This window comes from Scyliorhinus torazame, chromosome 18 (genome assembly GCF_047496885.1).
Source record: "Scyliorhinus torazame isolate Kashiwa2021f chromosome 18, sScyTor2.1, whole genome shotgun sequence".
NCBI classification, from domain to species: Eukaryota; Metazoa; Chordata; class Chondrichthyes; order Carcharhiniformes; family Scyliorhinidae; genus Scyliorhinus; species Scyliorhinus torazame.
Genome location: NC_092724.1, coordinates 140,800,880 through 140,815,317, shown reverse-complemented (window position 1 = coordinate 140,815,317; position 14,438 = coordinate 140,800,880). Strand labels below are relative to the sequence as shown.

The 14,438-nt window shown below is 42.1% G+C and overlaps 1 protein-coding gene across 5 annotated transcripts in view; it reads left to right on the top strand.

Moving 5' to 3' along the window:
• Positions 1 to 14,438, top strand: part of tbc1d16 (TBC1 domain family, member 16) — a 143,870-nt gene that overhangs the window by 4,756 nt on the left and 124,676 nt on the right. The window contains exon 2 of one of the 5 annotated variants that reach the window (XM_072483496.1): positions 9,026 to 9,151. The exons of 3 other annotated variants lie outside the window; for them this stretch is intronic. The gene's annotated coding sequence lies outside the window, so the exon portion shown is untranslated. Of the gene's footprint in view, positions 1 to 9,008; positions 9,152 to 14,438 lie in introns of all 5 variants that reach the window. One more of the 5 variants, XM_072483495.1, reaches the window with a different exon arrangement.

Below are 14,438 nucleotides of genomic sequence, written 5' to 3'. Positions count from 1 at the left end.
CAAAGCAAGTGCGGCAGTGATAATGGAAATTTGTATCCCAAATTCAAATATACTCCGTGATATTTTTATAATGAATAGTGATTATGATGTGGATCATGCTGCTTGTAACGCCAGGTGCAGATTACACATGCGTTGCTGACCTGTCATTTTATTATTGATTGTTGCTATGGCAGCGACTGGCTGCTTAATCCTTTGAGGGCTACAGGACTAATTCTGTATAATGGGAAATAGAGAAAGGTTTGAAATTATTATGCATGATTTTTTTTCTTTTGAAATACTAAAAATATTTCAATATTCAAGTAAATGGAGCAGTACACCATGTCTGTGAGTTTAATAACTGCAGAGACAAAGGGAGAAAGGAGATGTAATTAGGCTTATAGCACAAAAGAAATACAATAAAGCTATAGAGTGATAAAATATTAATTACATGAGTAAATATGAGAGAATGTTATACTGACTGAGTCATGCCTAGCAATTGTATGCATGAATTTAGCAAAAGTTGTTTGACTAGCAGCACAGGGCACAAATTAATTTGTCCTCTCTGTCGGAGATTGTTTCAGTGCTGCTGGCCTCTTCCACCCTACCGTTTATAACCACTGTGATGCAAAAGCCGTACAATTCAGGATGTGCATAGTTATCCAATGACAATCTGAATAATTATACTTGGATAAGAGCTTCTGTTTACTTGACTCACAGTTTCAAGATTCTTGGCTTTAAGTTTAATTCTTGGCATTTGAATTTTTCTCTTGGCAGCAGCAACGTTTTGGTGTCTAAAATCAGCATTTCCTCTGCCAATATCTGCGTTAACATGAGTTTACATTTACCCCCAGGCCACAAATGCAAGCTGTAAATCCATCTGCAATCCAATCTGCACCTTTTTAGGGTCTTTTTGGAGAGGGAGCAACAATGGACGATTTTTTTTTTTACATTGTGACTTGTACTCTTCACGGACTCTCTGGAATGTGCACATATGATTTGGAATGTCAATAGGTAACCATTTGGTATCTGCCATTATGGTTGAGAAGGGATATGAAAACAGCCTGGATAAAACAATGTTGGAATGGCTTGAAGTGCTCTTTTTGTTTATTCTTTCATGGGATGTGGGTGTTGCTGGCAAGGCCAGCATTCGTTGCCCATCCGTAGTTGCCCTTGAATTCAGTTGCTTGCCAAGGCATTTCAAAGGGCAACGGGCGCATTGCTCTGGGTCTGCATTCACATGTAGGCCAGGTAAGAATGACCGATTTCTTTCCCTAAAGGACAAGTTGGACTTTTACAACAATCGTTGATAGTTTCATGACCACTATTACTGAAAGTAACTTTCAATTCCAGATTTTCTTAATTAAATTTAATCGGATTTGATCCAGTGTCTCCAGTGCATTAGCCTGAGCCTCTAGTTTGCTAGTCCTGTGACATTATCACTCGGCAACAGATTTGAATGGATACTGTAGATCTGTTACCATTCTACAAGGATTTACTTTACCTAAAGTAGGAAACTAATATCTGTGCAGGAGGAGAGAAAGGAGTTTCTTTACACCCCAATTTCCACCCCCCACACCTCACTCACCAAAAATCTTGCTCCTCAATAACCACTATTGCTAGGACCACTTTTTTCCTGCACCTAAAGGACATAGCTGGGAAAGAAAGGATTGTCCCAAACTAGGATATTTTAAATCTACTTTGTTTTTCTGGTAACTGGAAGATTAGTATTATGCTCCTATTATTTCTTCTTTTAATTTTTTCTCTATCTGCATTAATTTTGTTTGTTCTCAGTAAGACTAGATGGGTTGGAAAAAATTGATACAGCCAGTTTCAATCACCAGAAATAAATTTCATGCTGGCTGATTGAAATTAACAGGAGGCTTAGTGTGGGTTGTTTTATATTATCTGACATATTGTGGCAGGAGACAGACAATACCCATATGTCAAGTGCACTTAACTAACAAGGCCTATCAATTTTACTTGGTTAACAGATTGTTAGTAACTTGGATTTCACATTGTTCAAAATGTGGCTACCTGTTCAAAATGTATCGAGGGTTGTTTGGGTACTCCTGTGAATGATTGCACATTATAGCGGTGAACCATAAAACCAGGAGAATCTGTGTTTAAGTCAGTCTCTGGTTTGTACCAGTCTTGGTGATGGTATGGTTGCCTTAATTGGCCTGTGAATACCTGAGCTACAAAGAAATGTCAGCATGTTCCATAACTTAATTGTTAGCAGGACCTGGAGCAGACTTTGCCTCCACAGTCAAGTAGCTCAAGCAGGCGTGCTTAAAGAATGTTCACAGTAAGAGGTCTTACAACACCAGGTTAAAGTCCAACAGGTTTGTTTCGATGTCACTAGCTTTCGGAGCACTGCTCCTTCCTCAGGTGAATGAAGAGTTATGTTCCAGAAACATATATAGACAGATTCAAAGTTGCCAGACAATGCTTGGAATACGAGCATCAGCAGGTGATTAAATCTTTACAGATCCAGGTGTGAATTGTGTCAATCCAGGACAGTTGGTAGGATTTCGCAGGCCAGGTGGTGGGGGTGAATGTAATGTGACATGAATCCCAGGTCCCGGTTGAGGCCGCACTCGTGTGTGGAACTTGGCTATAAGTTTCTGCTCGGCGATTCTGCGTTGTCGCGCGTCCTGAAGGCCGCCTTGGAGAACGCTTACCCAGAGATCAGAGGCTGAATGCCCTTGACTGCTGAAATGTTCCCCGACTGGAACGGAACATTCCTGCCTGGTGATTGTCGCGCGATGTCTGTTCATTCGTTGTCGCAGCGTCTGCATGGTCTCGCCAATGTACCACGCTTCGGGACATCCTTTCCTGCAGCATATGAGGTAGACAACGTTGGCCGAGTCGCACGAGTATGTACCGCGTACCTGGTGAGTGGTGATCTCAAGTGTAATGGTGGTATCCATGTCAATGATCTGGCATGTCGTGCAGAGATTGCCATGGCAGGGTTGTGTGGTGTCGTGGTCACTGTTCTGAAGGCTGGGTAGTTTGCTGCAAACAGTGGTTTGTTTGAGGTTGCACGGTTGTTTGAAGGCAAGTAGTGGGGGTGTGGGGATGACCTTGGCAAGATGTTCATCTTCATCGATGACGTGTTGAAGGCTGTGAAGAAGATGTCGTAGTTTCTCCGCTCCGGGGAGGTACTGGACGACTAAGGGTATTCTGTCAGTTGTGTCCCTTGTTTGTCTTCAGAGGAGGTCGGTGCGGGTTTTTGCTGTAGCCCGTTGGAACTGTCGATCGATGAGTCGAGCGCCATATCCCGTTCGTACGAGGGCATCTTTCAATGTCTGTAGATGTCTGTTACGCTCCTCATCGTCTGAGCAGATCTTGTGTATACGGAGAGCTTGTCCATAGGGGATGGCTTCTTTAATGTGTTTAGGGTGGAAGCTGGAGAAGTGGAGCATCATGAGGTTATCCGTGGGTTTGCGGTAAAGCAAAGTGCTGAGGTGACCGTCCTTGATGGAGACGAGTGTGTCCAAGAATGCAACTGATTTTGGGGAGTAGTCCATGGTGAGTCTGATGGTTGGATGGAACTTATTAATGTCATCGTGTAGTCGTTTCAGTGATTCTTCACCGTGGGTCCAAAAGGAAAAAAATGTCATTGATGTATCTGGTGTATAACGTCGGTTGAAGGTCCTGTGCGGCGAGTAGGTCTTGTTCAAACTTGTGCATGAAGATGTTGGCGTATTGGGGTGCGAATTTGGTCCCCATGGCTGTTCCGTGCGTCTGGATGAAGGACTTGTTGTCGAAGGTGAAGACGTTGTGATCCAGAATGAAGCGGATGAGTTGCAGAATTGCGTCTGGAGATTGGCAGTTGTCGGTGTTGAGTACTGAGGCTGTTGCAGCAATGCCGTCGTCATGGGGGATGCTGGTGTAGAGTGCCGAGACGTCCATTGTGACGAGGAATGTTCCTGGTTCAACTGGTCCATGGGTGCTGAGTTTCTGTAGGAAGTCTGTCATGTCGCGACAGAAGCTGGGCGTACCTTGTAGGATGGGTTTCAAGATGCCCTCGATGTAGACAGAGAGGTTCTCACACAGGGTCCCATTGCCTGGAACAATAGGACGGCCTGGTGTGTTGGCCTTGTGTATTTTTGGGAGGCAGTATAGAGATCTCCAATGCGGGGAGTACGTGGGATGAGAGCACGTAGGATGCTCAAGATCTGGATCCAAGGTCTTGATCAGTCTGTTAAGTTGGTGAATGTGTTCCTTGGTCGGATATGCGGGTAACTGTCTGTAGTGTTCTTGGTTGTTCAGTTGTCGGTATACTTCTTTGCAGTAGTCTGTTCTGTTCAGTATGACAGTGGCCCCTCCTTTGTCTGCTGGTTTGATGATGACGCTGCGGTTGGTCTTGAAAATGAAAATCGCTTATTGTTACGAGTAGGCTTCAATGAAGTTACTGTGAAAAGCCCCTAGTCGCCACATTCCGGTGCCTGTTCGGGGAGGCTGGTATGTGAATCGAACCGTGCTGCTGGCCTGCCTTGGTCTGCTTTAAAAGCCAGGGATTTAGCCCAGTGTGCTAAACCAGCCCCTTGAGAGCCTGGATGGCATTGCGTTGTGCTTGGGTGACGTTCGGGGCTGTCTTGTGAATGCGACTGATGAATCTGGCATTGACGCGACTCCTGACGGCTTGAGCATTCATGTCGAGTCTAGGGCAGCGGTCTTCCGGAGGGGTCCAATTTGACTCTTTCCTCTTCGGTTGCCGCACCGCAGAACTCTCGGTCTGCTGTTCCGGTTCATTGGTAGTCTGCTTGGGTTGGCTGTTGGCCTCTTGGCGTCTGTGGAAGAATTCACGGAGCCTCATTCGCCTGATGAATTCCTCCGTGTCTGCCGCGAGACTGATGGGGTCCATTTTTGTGGTGGTGCAGAAATTGAGCCCTCTGCTGAGGACTTCGGTTTCGTCTGGTTGAAGGGTGTAGTCTGACAAATTGACAATGGATTTCCCTGTATTGTTTTCTACTTGGTACCGGGGGTGGCTTGGTTGCTGCTGGTGGTGATGCCGAGTTTCTCAAGCTTCCTGTTCTTGGTGTGCATATAGGTGGCATAGTATTGTTAACCTGGTGTTGTAAGACTTCTTACTGTGCTCATCCCAGTCCAACGCCGGCATCTCCACATCATAAAGAATGTTCAGCTGGGCAAGCACCAGTGAAATCCCAGCAGCTGTGAAACTATGCAAGATTAAATTATTTTCTTTAAAAAGAGGGGAGTACTGGGAAAGGTTGGAGACAAAATAAATCTAAATTTCAGCATGCCTTCAGTACTATAGACTTTCAAGACTGTCCTAACAATCAGTGATACTTTGTTGCAGGATACAGTTTCCAAGGAGGAATAAACTGTCTTCTATGCAGTAATTCTAATTGTTGCAAAATTGGTATATCCAGCTGAGCCTCTGATCATAACACCCAGGCTAACCTCCTTTATAATCCAAGAATGCATTACTAGGATATTCTAGATGCCTTTCAATCAATATATGATCTAGGTTATTATTGATGAGCTGCTTTTTAAATTCCTGTGTCAATTTATTTTTTATAAAGCAAGGCCTCCTACTTGCAATCATGCAGAGCCTTGTCTAAACGAGTAAATAGAAACTTACTGACATATAGGTGGTGTTTGTAGAGCTATCCACAATGATTTGTACAAGTTTGTGGGCTTTAGTTTTATTATCTGACCTACTTTAAACTGTCTTTTTTTTTTTAAAACATGATTTTTGTATTTACTTTAGTATCAGTTTCGCATTATTTTTAGCTTCTTCTTGCTCTTCATTTTTCACTGCCAGTCTATTTTTTTTTTGTTTGTCTCCTCTACTCTTTTATTGATCTCTTTCCTCAAGTTTTCAGCTCAGTTCATATTTCTTCCCATTGGCTACTAGCATTCTCTCCTTTTTGTTGCCACGTGAGATGTCTCTTATCTCATCCCACTTTATTTTCTCCTTGGTATTTATTCCCTTCACTGTGTTTAACTTGTGTTGAATCTCCATCCAAGGGCCTAAACACACTCTTTTCATGGGAAGCAACGCATCACATGTACCTCCTTCAATCTGGTTTATTGCATTCGCTGCTCCCAATGTGGTCTACTCTACATTGGAGAGACTAAGCGCAGACTGGGTGACCACTTTGCAGGACACCTTCGGTCCATCCGAAAGCAGGACCCAGACATTCCTGTTGCTTGCCCTTTTAACACACCATCCTGCTCTCTTGTCGACATGTCTGTCGTTGGCCTGCTGCTACGTTCCAATGAAGCCCAATGTAAACTGGAGGAACAGCACTTCATCTTCCAATGAGGTACATTACAACCTTCCAGACTTAACATTGAGTTCAACAACTTCAGACTGAACTCTCTCCTCCACCTTCACTCCATTTTTATTTCTATCAATTTATTTTCATTTCTTTCACTGATTTATTTTTCCATCCCCCTTTCCTTCACATTTTTCCTTTACCACCGTCTCCTCACCACACTAGGGCCATCTGTTCCAGGTTGTCCTTTGACACATTGCTTACCTTTGTTCTGCCATTCACGCATTCTGATCTCTTAATGTGCCGTTAACAGCACCCTATTTAGCCACGATCAATACCATTTACATTCCCTTTGTATTTTTGTCCATGACATCTCCGTCAGTTCTTCCCCAGCCTCCACCTATTGCTGGCCCTCTATCCAGCCCTACTGCCTCACCCCCCCCCCCCCCCCACCCAACAGTATGAATCTCATCCTATTTCTCTAGCTCTGAAGAATCCTCCCGACTCAAAATGTTAGCTCTGTTCTTCACAGATGTTGTCAGACCTACTGAGATTTTCCAGCATTTTCTGTTTTTATTTCAGATTCCAGCATCTGCAGTAATTTGTTTTTATCTTTGGTTAGACTGTGTTTGACACATTGTGCACAGTTCTGGTCTAAATATTATAAGAAGGATATAAAAGCAGAAAGGATTCACAAGGATGATACCAGAACAGAGAGGATATATTAACAGGAAAGGCTGAACAGGCTCAGGCTATTGCCTCTGGAAAGTGACCTGACAGAGATCTTTAGGATAAAGGGTTAGATAGTTAGACATAAAGAAATGTTTCTACTTGTGTTGGACATCCAAAGTTGAATATTGTAAATTCAAGATAGTCACTAATACACCCAATTGAGAATTCAGGAGAACGTTTTTTGCCCAGAGCGTGGTAAGAATGTGGAACATAGTAGCTGAAGGAGTAGATAAAGCGAAGAGCACAGATGCATTTGAGGGGAATTCAGATAAGCACATGAGGCAGATAGGAACAGAGGATAATCTTGAGGGTGAGATGAAGTATGGTGAAGGAGGTTAATAGGGAGCATTAACACTGGCACAGACCAGTTGGGCTGAGTGGCCTGTTTTCTATGCTGCAAGATCGTTGTATCTTTATAAGGTCTGCCTATGCTACACACAATACTATAACTAGCAGGGCAGATAGGTAGCCTTCTTTGTCAGTGTGGATTAGTTTAATCTGCATTAAGATAATATCAGTCATGGATTTGCCTAGTAACGTGAATTTAACAACAGGATGCAACTTGCCCAGCAACAAGTAGACATCTGCCTAGCGACAGCAGTAGTCAGTATTCAAAAGGCCAGATGAGATGCGACTCTCCCAGTAACAAAAAGGGTTGTGAATCTGTGGAATTCCCTGCCTAGTGAAGCAGTTGAGACTTACCTCGTTGAATGTTTTTCAGGCAAAGATAGATTTTTGAACAGTAAAGAAATTAAGGGTTATGGTGAGCAGGTGGGTAAGTGGAGCTGAGTCCACAAAAAGATCAGCCATGATCTTATTGAATGGCGGAGCAGGCACGAGGGGCCAGATGGCCTACACCTCCTCCTAGTTCTTATGAGATTCAACGGCATTTAGACTGAATCATATGTGAATTGCTTATGAGTAGAAACAGCTTACCTAGATGATTGTGATATCAAAGAGGTAAAGTCACCATTGTCCCAGATGACCTTTTGAGGGGGAGAGCTGACTGATGGTGATTTAACCTGCGGAACACCACCCCTCAGGCGAGGGGCAAGGTTGAGAAGGTGGGCCTTCATGAATAACCTCAGTCGGTACAGGAATTGAACCCGTGCTGTTGGCCTCACTCTGCTTCATGAACCAGCTGTCCAGCCAACTGAGCTAAACCTGCACCCATGCTAATGTCTGGAGTCAAGCAATTTGATTGGGGCAGATTGCCAAATACACAGAAGGCAGAATTAGAGTATAATTGTCAGGACCCTCCGAAGCAAGGGAGGCCAGTTGGCATACAGCAGCCTCTGAGGCAGACAAGTCCATTTCCAGCTAGCAGCTTGGAGGCCAACCTTTACATCTAACAGCCCCTAAGTCTTATAGTTAAGGCAGTGCAGAAACCTTTGTAAAGGAGTTTCAATATCTTTGCTGAACCAGGACAAGACAGTTCCCAGACTTGATCATCCCTGTATTGTGTGGTAACTATAAGCAGGCTTTAACTATAGATTTATTTAATTTGGATGTTGTTTGGGGAACAGGGGATGTTTTAAGGAGTTCAGGGATCATACATACATATTGGATCAAGGGGTACATTCTACATAAACTCTGTATGTTTAGTGGTTCATGTACTTGATCGTCTTAGAGTAGTGTAGTCCTGTTCATGTGTATTTGTCTTTAATTTAATAAATAGTCTTTAAGAATTGTTACATGACAACTGAACTGTTTATTCCCACTGGGGTTTCACTTGAGCGCTCACACTATTCCAAAAACAAAACAATACACCCCCACCCCACGAACCAGTGTTCCAAGTTGGGATACCCTCGCTGATAACATCGTGATTCATGACGTGTCAGAGTAATTGCTACGAAGCAAAATTCTCTTTTTTTAAAAGCGCCCAGCTTTGTGGATTCTAAGAAATCACAATGTGAAGTATTGAACGGCTAGCCAATTAACTTTAACAAAATGGTAGCCAGACACACAGGACTTCAGGTTGTTACAAATATCGGGTTTACTATTACATTTTAATTTTCAGTGTATACATTTGCTGTCTAACAATAGGTTCTTGTGATATGCAGCAGCGGATTTGAAAATGCCCTGTGTGAGAAATCTGACAACCTCAACCAAGCTTTGAAAGAATTGGCTGCTACCCGATGAAGAAACCCAAAAGGGAATTCAGAAGAAACGTCTTTACCCAAAAAGTGGTGAGGAACTCACTACCGCCAGGAGTGGTTGAACAGAATAGTATAGATGCATATAAGGGGAATTTGACAAGCATGAGGGAGAAGGGAATAAAGGATTATGATAGATTTAGGTAAGGAAAGATGGGAACTGGCTCCAGTTGGGTATAAGTGCTGGCATGGCCTCTTTCTGTACCATATATCCTATCTATCCCTATATAATATGTAATATTACCGAATACATTTTTGTTTCTGTTGTGGTATGCTAATACAATGTGCTAGTAACTCACTTGTACAGTAAACATGCCAATATCTAATGGCCATCTAGCCAGCCCCCCACCCAAGTATCCAAGAACTACAAAAACTATGATGAATTTACCACTCAAGCCAGAGTGTAGAAATAAGCTAACGCAGTATCGCACTTTAACGTATTATTGCAGTTTTTCTAATGGTACCTTTGCTCTTCTCCATATATATTAGCATTTATCCCCAGGAAGCACAGACACCAAATTCTTGAATATTGGACAAAGTGGGAAACGCTATGTTTAAACAAAATATGGAATCCTAGGTTTAATTTGATTATGTTTGAATAAGATAAAAAGGTGGCTGAAATAATGGTGCATAGGTTTACACATACTCTTCTATTTTTTTTTCAATAAATTTAGATTACCCAATTATTTTCTTTTCCCCCAATTAAGGGGCAATTTAGCATGGCCAATCCACCCACCCTGCACATCTTTGGGTTGTTGGGGTGACACCCACGCAAACACGGGGAGAATGTGCAAACTCTCCACCGATGGTGACCCGGGGCCAGGATTGAATCCAGGTCCTCGGCGCCGTGAGGCAGCAGTGCTAACCACTGCGCCGCTGTGTCAGCTTTACACTCTTCTAAGGAGCATATACAGGGTAAGGCAATGTATAATGATTCTCCATGTTCAAACTTCACCCATACCACAGGAGTGGCTGTGCAATTGCAAGTGTACTTAACATAAGTTAATACACCTTGCTCATGACAATCTTTTCAAAAGATGGATTTTGACAAAGCGAATACTGCATTCAAGAAATAAATGTTGCTGGCAGGAATTGACTGTCACTCTGTTTCTCTGCTGTTTATGATTCATTTTTGTATTATTAATTAAGAGTCTTGGTGGATTTAATGGAATTTTTTGCAGAGATCTCAAGTTTGACCCCTAATTGAAGTTGGATTAATTAATTTCGGTAATCTGCTGTAAAACGTTCCGCTATTTCTGAAAGCCAAGGAAGTGCAAAATGTACCAAGGGTCTGTTCTTGATCACTATGCATTGGTGCCTTTAGTTGCATTCCCTGTTGACACTCACACTGAACTCAAATTTGTAAAATGGCTACTTGGTAAATTACTGGATGTTTGCTAACATCAGTGGGAATATACGCTGCCAACAGCCACAATGTCTTTCAAAGAGAGGGGGAATAGGAAGTTCCAAGATTAATGTATGTGCATATCATCATATTCGCATCTACATATAGTTACTTGGTAGTACAGAATTTGAATATTTCTGAAAAGAGAGACCTGTTGTTGAAGCTTTTCATCTTGCACTCATCAGGACAAATGCATTAATACTAAATATCAAATGATCACACCAAATTATACTACAGGAGAAAAGGGTGTTCATTGATTGGTAAGTTAGCTCTGCTTGGTTGCCATGGAGAAAGCAACAAGGAACTGAAAGGCTCCCCAATATCCCGGGTAATTCAAAAAAGTGCAAGGCTTGAACATAATCCTTTCATTTGCAGATAATAGGTCACTGCGTACAAATGTACGTTGCTTCTAACTAGTGTAAATGGGCCCCATTATGAACTTAACTGCTTATCCTAAACCGGCATGTTCCTTTATTTGTTCTTAGGCATAGGATAGTCTGTATTTAACCAACCCGTGCTTGTAAAACTCAAAACAAAATGCCTACCATTAGATGTGATTCCACATTCCAGCATTTGCTGAACAATCTTGAATGTGCTCGTAGCTACAGTAACAGTAGATAATTAGTTGAGCTTGCAACATGGCTCATTCACGTTTGCTAAAAGCAACATGCATTCATATGCAGGAACAATTTCTCTGCAAACAAAAGAAATATGTTCAAGTCTTGTGCCTTACTGAGTTACCCCAAAGCTAGGGGAGCCTATATTTCCCCATTGCTTTCTTTATGGTGTTCTGAAAGTCAAACTTACTTTAACATTGAGAGTGGAGGTTACATATTTCAATTCTCAGTCAGCTTCTGAGCTTTTGTGCATGCGCAGAGCATGAGTGGCCTGCGCACTTGTGAACTGGCATTTTTATGTTCCTTAAGCCCAGTGCTCTGTGCAAGACGAAAAACAGCACACCAACCTGGGTCAAGTGAGTGGGAGCTCAGTGCCATTGAGAAGAAGTGACCCTGGCAGGGGACAATGAGGAGGGACAGGGAGAAGTACCAGAAGAAGAATTCCTCAAAGGGGACTGGAAAATGTCCCAGTTCAGTAAAAAAAGAGGAGCAAAGGAACAGGCTCCAAATGGAAACCGACTTTCAAAGAGGGCACGGAGAACCCTAGTAATTGAAAGGGGCTCAAGAAAAACCCTAAAAGTCCAAGAGGGCAGTGGGAGATTGATAACTCCATGCCGCAGGCCATTTGGTAAAAGGTACTCCCCTTCGTAGCAGTGTACTCCTAAGCAAAAGTGTCCCTTTGAACTCCTCAGCACAGCTGAAAAGTTGAAGTTGTGCAATTGAGTTGGTCCTTGAGTGCACACTCGGTAATCCAGGAGAACAGAATTTCAGGAGACAAGATTTAAACCCTATGAGATAGGCTATTGTTGATTCCGTCCAAGTTGGACCAACTTGTGGAGACAATTCTGAGGCGAGATCTTCAAAGGTGAAGACTGGAATCCCTCAGCCCGATTGTTGGATTCCGTGTTCACTGACATCTGGATGGGTTGTTGAGAAATTAATGGAATCTGCACGTTCTCCCCGTGTCTTCATGGGTTTCCTCTGGGTACTCCGGTTTCCTCCCACAGTCCAAAGACGTGCAGGTTAGGTGGATTGGCCATGATAAATTGCCCTTAGAACATAGAACATTACAGCGCAGTACAGGCCCTTCGGCCATCGATGTTGCACCGACCTGTGAAACCACTCTAAAGCCCATCTACACTATTCCCTTATCGTCCATTTGTCTATCCAATGACCATTTGAATGCCCTTAGTGTTGGCGAGACCACTACTGTTGCAGGCAGGGCATTCCATGCCCTTACTACTCTCTGAGTAAAGAACCTACCTCTGACATGTGTCCTATATCTATCTCCCCTCAATTTAAAGTTATGTCCCCTCATACTAGACATCACCATCCGAGGAAAAAGGCTCTCACTGTCCACCCTATCCAATCCTCTGATCATATTGTATGCCTCAATTAAGTCACCTCTTAACCTTCTTCTCTCTAACGAAAACAGCCTCAAGTCCCTCGGCCTTTCCTCATAAGATCTTCCCTCCATACCAGGCAACATTCTGGTAAATCTCCTCTGCACCCTTTCCAATGCTTCCACATCCTTCCTATAATGCGGCGACCAGAATTGCACGCAATACTCCAAATGCTTAGTGACCAAAAAGGTTAGGAGGGATTATTGGGTTATGCGGATAGGGTGGAAGTGAGGGTTTAAGTGGGTCAGTGCAGACTCGATGGGCTGAATGGCCTCCTTCTGCACTGTATGTTCTATGTTCTAAAATGTTATTGGTCTCTAAGTAAATTTTACAAAAAACCTGGGAGTTTGGTCAAGGATCATAACGATGGTCAGAGCTCGGCCAATCAGAGTTGACTTGCCAACCAATTGTCAACCTTTTCTCCTATAGTATAAATTATTGTAATTATTTAGAATTTTGCATTCATGTCTTTATCCTGACGAAAAGATTTGGTAGCATGTCTCTCTCTTCAGAAATATCTATATATGTTTATTAAGTAATGGGAAAATTAGAGGCCTTAACCGAAGATCTCTTAATCCATCAACATGTTCTTTGCAATACTGCTGAAAATATTACACTTTTCTAATTTGAACTCCCATTTCCATAGATTGCAAATTTACATCGCACACTGCTTGACTGGTTGTTCAAGTTTCCAGTAGGAATCTAGGAACAAGAGTAGGCAATTTTAGTCCTTAAACCTGTTCTACTAGTCAATTACATCATGGTTTATCTGTAATTTAACTCCATAACTTTTCATTTGACTAAGTTAATTTGACAGTTATTTCTGTTGCATTTCTTTTCTACATTGTTGTACTTGTTTGTTTTTTTCCCTCAAAATCTTTATGAATTTTATTTACTTTACTTTGACATTCCAGCTGAAGGATGTTTTATTTCGTCTAGTGTAGTCTGACAGACTGCAGCTCTCTTGTGCTGTCGTGAAAAGAATTGAATGCATATGTGATTACTGTAGTCAGGGTTTCTCTCTATCTAAAAGAAAACTTTTGGTTATTTCGCAGTTCATATTTATTTAGCGGGCTGGCCTAATTAAGGGTTCTTCGATAAAATTGATAGGCGAACTCTGGACTTAAATATAGACTTTATAATGAACCTCCTGTTCATTTTGATGTTCAATCTACAAACAGTATCAACACTTTAGCCTCCCAAGTATAGATGTGCGTAGATTGCTTTCAAACACGTAGTTACCATACGCAAAATTGACTAATTTTATAGATGTGAAAGGAATGAAATTTCTGTTAAGTCACTATTAAAAATTTTCTAGCCAGGGAGCCATAAGATGACAAAAACAGAAAATGCTTGTAATACTTAGCAGGTCAGCCAACATCTGTGGAGAGAGAAACAGAGTCAACCTTTCAGGATGTTAAGATGACCACTAGTGCCTAAAATGTTAAGTAGTTTCAAGATATGATGTAATGAATAATTTCAATAGAAAGTGAAATGAAAGCACACACCACTGAAGTACTCCACAGATGAGGGATCATCAGTTCAGACATGAAACACAACTCTGTTTCTCTTCACAGATGCTGCTTTGCCTGCTCAGTGCTTCCAGCATTTCTGTTTTCTTTCAGATTTCCAGCATCTGCAGTATTATGCTTTTGTAATAATCCCTGTAGATAGAGACCAATGACATTTAAAAGAAAGGAATCCCCACAGAGCCAACATAAATAAAACCGATGGACAAGATTTCACTTTTTAAAACTTGCACTGTAACAAACCAACTAAAATGCACATAATTCACACATTAATTAACAGGTGAAAGATAGTTAAAGTAAAAACGCAAATTTCACTCTAAATAGTTGATTCAACAAAGATGAGCCTTTTGTAGTTATAAGCAGTCA